Below are 9,340 nucleotides of genomic sequence, written 5' to 3'. Positions count from 1 at the left end.
GGTATTACAAATTGGGCATTAATACTGTCGATTAAGCGAATAAAGTGAAGATTCCTACCAATGGACGTTAATACGTGGGTGGGGTCGAAACACCCCCTCTTTGTCATGCGAACAAAGTTCACATGGCAAAGAAGAAAAAAAAATCAAGGAAAACTTGGAATAAGAAAAGAGTAAGCGGAATGTATAACAAAGTGTCATGTGAACGTAAAACGATAGGAAAATGGACAATCGGAAAAATTAGGAATTTATCGGAAGCGACATAATATCAAATTAACGATCACGGGGCCTTGATGTAGTGAAAAATGGTTGAAAAATGGTCGAGACATATGGCGGACATTATCCATGACGGATGATGACGCAAGAATCGTCGGAAGGCAATAACCGTCTTTGAATAATTTGGCGATCGGTGGAATCGGTAGCCGGGTCGTATCTGTCGGATATTGAAAAAGGAATAGGAGGAGTAGTTCGATACGCCCGGTTGACTGGAACCGCACATTCGCGATGATCGTCGATAAGTGCATCGAGAACTTAGGCTCGTCGAAAGTATTAAATCATAACTTTTGTAGAGCGTGATCGTCGGTTTTGCATAAGAACCACAGGCGGCACCAATTATGTTTCAACCGGATATGATCAAAACATCAAGTGTTGATAAAAGAGGCGAAGAACGTAGAAAAGTAATTAGAAAAATGATGGTGATCGGGGAATGATGAGATCAGACCTTGCGGTTGCCTCGTTACCCAAATTATCAATGGGATCAAGTCTCAAGAACGTGGTTCGAATGAAAAATAGTTTGGTATTTATATAGGTAGAGTAGAGAGTCCTTGTATCTCAAGTAATCTTATAGCTTGAGTAATTGTGATAGACTATAACTTTCAACCGATAATTATCTCTTTGATAAGAAATGAATCGGACATAAATCAATGTACATTAGTGGCAAGCCATGTGGCTAAGGTTCAGCCTTAGACACATGAGTTAATGGGCCTGTACATTGATCTATGGTATTGCAAATTGGGCATTAGCCCTGTCGATTAAACGGATAAAGTGGAGATTCCTACCAATGGACGTTCGCCATGTAGGTGGGGGTCGAAACAAACACCCACTGACAATCAACAGTTTTCTTTCCATACGGTAGCATAACAATATCCCAAGTGTTATTTTCGTCAAGAGCACGAAGTTCTTCTTGCATCGCCTTTTTCCATACTGGACGAGAGTTAGCTTCTCTAACGTTCTTGGGAGTATACGTTATATACTCCTGTAGAGGATATGTAACATCATGCAAATAATAAAAATTCCTGTGAGTCACTAGAGGATGTCGTTCTCTATCAGATTTGTAATAATCCTTGATAGTTACTGGAAGTCGTCTCTCTCGTTCAGATTGTCTAGAAACTGGAGGAGCTAGAGAATCACCAGAGCGTGCCCCGCCCTCAGTTTGCTCATCCTGGGAGTGCGCCTGTGCCCCATCTACTGGATGTCGTGGATCACCAGAGCTCAATTTTTCAGTGGCAGGAACTATACCTTCACCAACCATTTGGACAGGCATAATGCCTTCACGAACTGCTGGGAGAGGAGCCAAATAAGCCGTAATAACAGCTAGGATAGGTGCCAAATCTGCCAAACACTCCCCCTGGGACCGATTCCCAGGCTCAACTAAATCGTGAAAGAAAGCTTCAGCTTCCACAAATCGGACATCACGAGAGACAATTAGTTTCCTTGTCTCAATATTGTAACATATGTAGCCTTTATGTGTGGTAGAATAACCAACAAACACACATCGAGTAGCCCGAGCATCAAATTTATCTCGATGAATAGCTTGCTGATGCACATATGAACACTCAAACACTTGCGGATGAGAGATCTCTAGTGGCCTAGCTTTGAGCACTTCCAATGGGGATTTAAAACCAAGAACCCACTTGGGAAGGCGATTAATCAAATAGGCAGCGATTAAGGCGCCATGAGACCGGGCCGGTAGTGCTTAGGAACATTCATGCCCAACATAAGAGCACGAGTGGTCTCCAAAGGTGTATGTTCTTTCTTTTCATTACGCCATTACATTTGAAGTGTGCCAACCACAAATAGTTTGATGAATTATCCCCTGGCTACGAAGATACTCAGGTAACATACATTTACAAAACTCAGTGCCATTGTCAGATCTAAACGTCTTGACATTAGCACCAAACTGGTTAGTAATCATAGTATGAAAATCCTTGAATACAGTCACAACCTTAGTTTTCGATTTCAATAAGTATAACCATGTAGCACGAGATTTATCATCAATGAACAACACAAAATACTTATAGCCATCATAAGAATTAATAGGAGCAGGTCCCCATAAATCAGAATGAATTAACTCAAACAATTTATTTGACACATAATTTGAGTTTGGAAATGATAAACGAGTTTGTTTAGAAAATTGACAAACATCACAAACATCATCAGAGTTTAAATAAACATCCGGAAACAAATTTGACAGGACATGACTAGATGGATGCCCAAGTCTTTTATGCAAAATACGACTCTCAAGTAAATCACTGGCTTGGCACGCCTTCTTATGTGACTTCAACAAATAGAGTCCATTGGAATAAATTCCTTCACCAATCGTATTCTTCGACTTTCGAACCTGAAAGACGACAAAGTTAGAAGAAAAAATGACATCACAATTTAAAGAATTGGTAAGTTTTCCAACAGATAGAAGTTGAACAGGGAATGAAGGAACAACTAAAGCATCACTCTTGAGTATTTGATAAAAAAAAGTTCACTTGACCACTACTTAGAATGGGAACGGTGGAACCATTTGCTATGGAAATATTATGATTTTCAGTTTTGGACACAAAATTATGGACAGAGGCAGGGCAATTAGTCATATGATCAGTAGCCCCTGAATCAATTATCCATGAGTTACTGTTTTCTGGCATAGTAAAATAGGCATGTAAATTACTTGACACATGAGTTTAGGCAAACTGACCTTTGCTAGAAGACATGGACTTAGTGAGTTGTTGGAGAATTTGACTCAACTGATGACTAATATCTGAGTTGGACATTGATGTCTCGGCAACAGCAGCATGCTCTTTCTTGGATAGTTCCTTTTCCTTCTTAAGATGTGGATATAATTCCCAACAACGATCCTTGGTGTGCCAGTTCTTTCCACAATGATCACATTGAGATGGTTCCCTTACCCTTTTCAAATCCCTGTGACTTCTTTCTAAAATTGTTTTCTGCAAGTAATACAATAGTATAGATTCAGAGATTGAGGACTTTACCTCGGAGTTCATGGTTTTCTTCCTTGTTTCCTCTCTCTGAATAGTTGCACAAACAGCAGCAAGTGATGGAAGAGTGCTTTCCATTAGAATGTTTGATATCTGTAAAATGAATAGTTTACCTACGAAATGAACTATGAATCCAAACGTAAGTAAACTATAACTATATTCTATTACACTCAATTATCAAAGCTTCTACTCTCTCAATGCGAATTGCACTAAATGGAGTACGAAGTTCGTTCCACTCCTAGTTCCCTAGCATGGATTGTTTTCTAGTCTAACTAGTCGCTCTTAAGTCAATGAGAGCTTTACGAAGGGTGTTATACTACGATGAAACTAAAATGAGTCTACGTTGAATTTAACTACGAATACTATGGAAATATGCTTGGTTTTGAATCTAGATAAAGGATTAGAGGGGAATTGAATCCACCTCGAATCCAACTTAATAACCTAGTATAGATTCTTGTATCTCGATTCTCACGTTCTCACGACAAGAAATTCGAGTTCTAATCCCTAGTGTTCATGGCATTTCTACCGAGTACTAACTAGCATGTGAAGTCGTCCACCCATTCTCATGGCGAAACACGACTTTCTAGAGTGGAATAGAATCTACAAACAATTCTACACTAACAACTAAGTTTTCATCAAGGCTTCATCAACCCCTCTAATGGAGGTTTTAGCCTTGATTCATTAAACTAACATTTCCCATTGAATCTAAACTAAACATAATATAAAGATTCTAACTTTATGAAATTTAACTAATCTAAATTAAACAATAACAAAAATCTAATTAACAACTAAGCATTGAATAACAAGTAGTAAATGAAATTAGATCTAACAATTGTAATTGACAAATCGAAATTGAATCAAGAACAACTATTTTATTATCTAATTCAAGGGAGAACAATCATTCAATACTAAATTTAAAACAAGAATAAAACTAATTACTTTAATATAAAAACTAGATCTAGAACTAAGGTTTAATGGAGGCTAACTAATCTAATTTATTTTCTAACCTATCTATCTACCATTAACAAAGAATTAAGCTTTTGTTTTTATACATTCAGATCCAAAAATCGTGCATGGGCTTGGAGCCATGTTTTGGGCCAGAGAATCAGGCCCAAAACCCAATTCTTTCAGTCCAAAAAGGCCTCTTCAGCTGCAGTTGACTTCCACAGACTTTTCATCTACTTCTGCTCCTCTGATTGGGTCAAGGCTTGGACCATTGCAAAGCTCTTTCCGAGACGGTCGTTTTGACATAAGGTAGGCCTCAATCCGAGGTCTGAGTCCAAAGATATGGCATTCGGAAGTTCTACTGACTTTTGCTCCTTTATCTCGCTAACGTGGCACATTTCTGCACATAATGGACTTTGAAGCCTGAAATGCATAAAAACATGTAATCAGTGTTAACTCTTACTTATTATTCACATAATTGGTCTAACAGTATGATTATTAAGGGGTTAAAACTACAGTTTTGGGCTCTTTATCAAACCACCCCAAACAAAGATTTTGCTTGTCCTCAAGCAAAGATGAAAATTAGAATAAGTGACCAAAAATGGAGTTCTACCTAATCTCGTTTGAGCGAGTCGCGATTGCATTGACCATATGCAACAAGGCCTTAAACCACTAGGAATTCCCTAGTGGACGAGTTATAACCTCGTGAGAGTTTTCCAGATGAAGGTACTCACAAACTTCATCTATACTTCAACTGGCACTAAGAAAATAAAACTATTGTTTCCTTATTCATGCTCAACTATCTATACATCTCTCTAGAAATTACATAAGAATAACCAAATCAAAACCCTAAGTTAATATATGCATAATAATCAATCATCTACAATAAACATATATACAACGAGTAGTACTATCAAATGTTTAGCGAGTTTGTTTCGAGAACTTCGAATAAGCGTCCTTAAGTAGGTTCTCACAATAATAGTCAAGAAACAACACTCGATTTTTTCCACTCAAGTTTTAAGCTACTCCGATTAATGCAAGTGGGCACACTTTACCTTACAATCTCAATGACAACAAGGAAGTCGGGGTCGATCAAACACATCTGCCACTTACTATCACACTAACCTATTCCTAATTGAGCTAGAGGTCTTTATTAGGTGTTGCAGGGATTAGGAGATGGTTTAAGAAGGAAGGAAATGGATATTCAAAAAGGACAAGTCTGAGATAATAGAGTCTTCATATTATGTAACTAAGAGAAAACCTTGTTATTTTCTTTTGCTTCTACACTTTGTTTCCATCCTTAGCCATTTTTTTTTTTTTTTTTTTCTTTGGCTTTTGACTCCTTTTATTCTATTTTTTTTTGGAGTTTTTATTTTATTTCTATTTTTATTTTTCTTTTCTTTGGATGGAAACTTCTTTTCTTTATTTTCAAGCAACTAACAATTTTTGTTTACGGGTTTTCTCTTCTTCTTTCTTCACTCATTCTATTCTCGGACTTATTCTAAATTGGGTAGGTTGATTTATTCTCTTTTTTTTTTTTTTTTTTTTTTTTGTAACAGGTAAAGGAATTGTGGTTTATGGAAGGCTAAAGAAAAGGCTCGAGTGGCGACTAGCGGAAAATAATTCATAGGTTTGAATTTCCTGGCTATATCGATCCAAAGAGCGGCCTAAATTCTCACTTAGGATATGGTTTAGTGATCAAGCAAGTGGACGTGTGATTTCTCTATCCGGATTTTACTTCTCCCTTGTGTCATTTCTCAAATGTTTCGCTCATATAAGGCTTTAGGCTATATTCTCACAGGATTTGTAGAATAAGTACTCTAGCCTAGATTTCAGAAACTTACTGCTAACAATCATAGATACTCATGTAATATATTTATAGATAGATGTAAAGATTATTACCTATATATTAACCTAAGTTTCTAACAATTATTCTAATGCAAAAGCTACGTGAGACTTCTAGATTATTAAGAGCATAGAGAAAGAAAACAATACCAATATTCCTAAGTGTATAGCATAAACTTTTTATTTTTATTTTTAAGACAAATAATATGTAATGTACAACCTAATATGTGCTTAACATTTACATCGTGTTTCTATACCACCCCCAAACAATTTGGGAGAAGGGGGTTCATGAAACAATTCAATAGCACAATTAAATTATGTAACTAACTAATTTTTATAATTTTTAACATTTTATAAATAAAAGTGCGTAATTTACATCCTAAAAGTGTCTAATTTTTGCAAATGTTTCTATCCCACCCCCAAACAATTGAACGCTTTGTCCTCAAAGTGTAAAGAGATAAGGAAAGAATTTACCATAGAAACGTGGCAAAAATTGGCAGTACCTGTAACAAAAATATTGTAACGATGATATGATAATATGAAGCACAATTAAACTGTTACGTACTAACTAACACAAACTCTACCGGAGTAAACATGACAGGCTTAGGGTGGCAACATGATTTGAAATGAATACTAAAATACGCCACCCCCAAACAAAATTGGAAAACTCTTTTTAAGTTTGAAAATTTTGTTTGGCCTAGACTCCAGAAAGTTGTTATTGTACGAAAAAATTGGGTCTTTTAAAGTCAGATTCCCAAGACTTGCTAGATTACTATTTTTATAGCTTTAAACTTTTTTACTTTTTATGAATTAGGTTTAATATAAAGGAAAACAATAAGCAGTAAAGACATAATTCACACCATAGAGAAACATGACTCAAAAACCAAGAAAACATGCAAGAGTGGAAAACGTGAATTATGAGAAACGTGGACTCGGGATCCGGTACTTTCATGACCACACACTCCATAGGGAGGGTCCGGTTACCTGAATGGTGCATTCACCAATATATGGAAATGAAAGAAAATGCACCAAAAACAAAAATTGAGTCGTTTATAGTCAGATACTCGAGACTTTATCTAAACATATGTATGAATATGCAGTTTATCATATATCAACAACCGAAATAGTTGTGGATCGTTCCATAAATAAATATCACAGAAAACATATCCAAACACAATCAAGCACCAAGATTTCCTACGACGCAGCCTAGTGAAATGAAAACGAAGTCGGATAAACCTATAATATAACTGAGTATGCACCTTATGTTTCATCTTTGAACGAGAGGGTGTCCTAGTGAATAAGTGTGGAAAAGTGAATGGTTGTGGAAGATATGGTGGATTGGGATTAGTTTTAAAGGGAAAGCATGAAAAAAATGAGGATGTGGGTTTAGCACAAAACTCATTCATGGTGTAGTTAGGGACTGTCTCAAGTCTAAAAATGACGGTGTCTAGTGGTTTATCCTTGGGAAGTATTTGTTTAATAGGTGGATTTAAAAATCATGAAGCACGGGAGAAACTAAAGGATCGAGTGCAAACTTCGAGGTTCCTTTGAAAAGGTGGAGGGTGGGGAATATTGGTGATGGAAGGTGAATGATTCTCGACTAGAGCTCTCAAGTCCATATCATCGAAATCTTGATATGTGCAAGACATTCCTCAATAGTTGGGTCAAAAGGATCACCGGGATAGAGATTGAAAAATTCATCTTCCGTCATAGCATCAAAGGATGTATGGTTGTTGGCAAGGGGACTCGCCGAAGTGGTAAAGGAGCGGTGCAAAAGAGTTCGCGAGAATTCTTCTTCTATTTAGCCTACTACCGTGGAGTCATTGTTAAAGTCGAATTTCGAAGGAAAGGAATTTGTTAATCTGTTTCTCCCAAACATGTTTTTGAAGTAATCTTGAGCTAAGCTCTCGATCATGCTAACCTCTCCATTTGTAGATGAATCCGGATCTCGTGTCCTAGTTTTGAAAACATTTACCTCAATGAAAAAGATGGCCAAAGGACAAGGACATCGAACCATCAGCGGCGGTTTATAAGCGCTGGCGTTGCGTGTAAGAAGGGGCGCTAAAAATGATAGGTAGAGTCGTTAGTGACTTACGTGTCTAGGACAACGGTCGGGTGGGTAGTAAAATTTTGGACTTTAACCAAAGACGCTTTCAACCACACCCTTAGGATACTTAATAGACCCGATCGACTAATTGCAATGTCATTTTAGTAGGTTGCATCTCCTCTAGACCTATTTGTTTATACAAATAAAATGGGAGTAAGTTAACACTAGCCCCGTGTCTAGTAAGCGGTTGTCGTGTGAGAATCTCCTAAGGTGCATTAGACAAGAGGGCGACCGGGGTCCTTGTACTTAACAATTCCATTTTTTTCGGATAAAGTTGGGAACTGTTCGGTTAGAAAGGCGTCTTTAGGTATGTTGGTCTTACGCCTAGTAGTGCCACAACTTTTAAGAAACTTAAGCGTGGTTAGGTAGTTTTTATAGCCGAGAAAAGGAAGGTTTATCGTTAGATTTTTTGAAAACATTCCTAATCTCCTCAAAGTTAGTATCCCCGTTAGCATGGCTAATTTACGAGGAACGGTGGTTTAGCTCTATATTTAGCGTATGGCTCGACTTGATGTGTAACCTTGGCTTTTTCGTTTCTTAGGTTGTGGTTTAACCGGTACCTCTACGGTGGTAGGTTCTTCGGTTTCTATTTCGGTATCTAGTTCGATATCCGGTGTAGGGAGTATTGATGGGGTAACTATAGGCATAGTTACTTTGTTATCAACCACTCTTCTTCCGTAGCGGAGAGTGGTGATGGCATTTAGCTTCGCTACCTACGGTTGTAGTTTCCGTACTAGTATTACCGCTTTACCTCAAAGGCTGTGTTTGTCGTTCTAGGGTTGGGTATCGCTTGGCCCGGAAACACGCCTTTTGGTTGGGCTTTTTCTTGGGCTAACCTGTTGGTTTAAATTATTAACAGTTGTAGAATGTGTTGGTTAGATTGAGCCATGGTTTGGAAAAGTTGTTGGCTCACTTGTATGAAGAAGTGTCAAGACGATCCGGTTGTTGTGGGGTGTAGTAGTCATGGGTGGGTGGTGTGACTTGTTGGTTATTTATGGGCGGATTGTGATAGTTATTATTTACCTAACGAAACCTCTATTAGCATTATAATTATTATAACTATATTGACCTTGTGCTTGACCTTGTCGAGGTTGTGCTTGGTTGTTATAATTATTATAATTATCCTGACCCTGTCCTTGTCCTGGTGGAGCTTGGTTATAACTGTGTGTTGGCCTAACAT

Source organism: Coptis chinensis, chromosome 7, assembly GCF_015680905.1.
Source record: "Coptis chinensis isolate HL-2020 chromosome 7, ASM1568090v1, whole genome shotgun sequence".
In the NCBI taxonomy this organism is placed as follows: Eukaryota; Viridiplantae; Streptophyta; class Magnoliopsida; order Ranunculales; family Ranunculaceae; genus Coptis; species Coptis chinensis.
Note: the sequence above shows the minus strand (reverse complement) of the source record.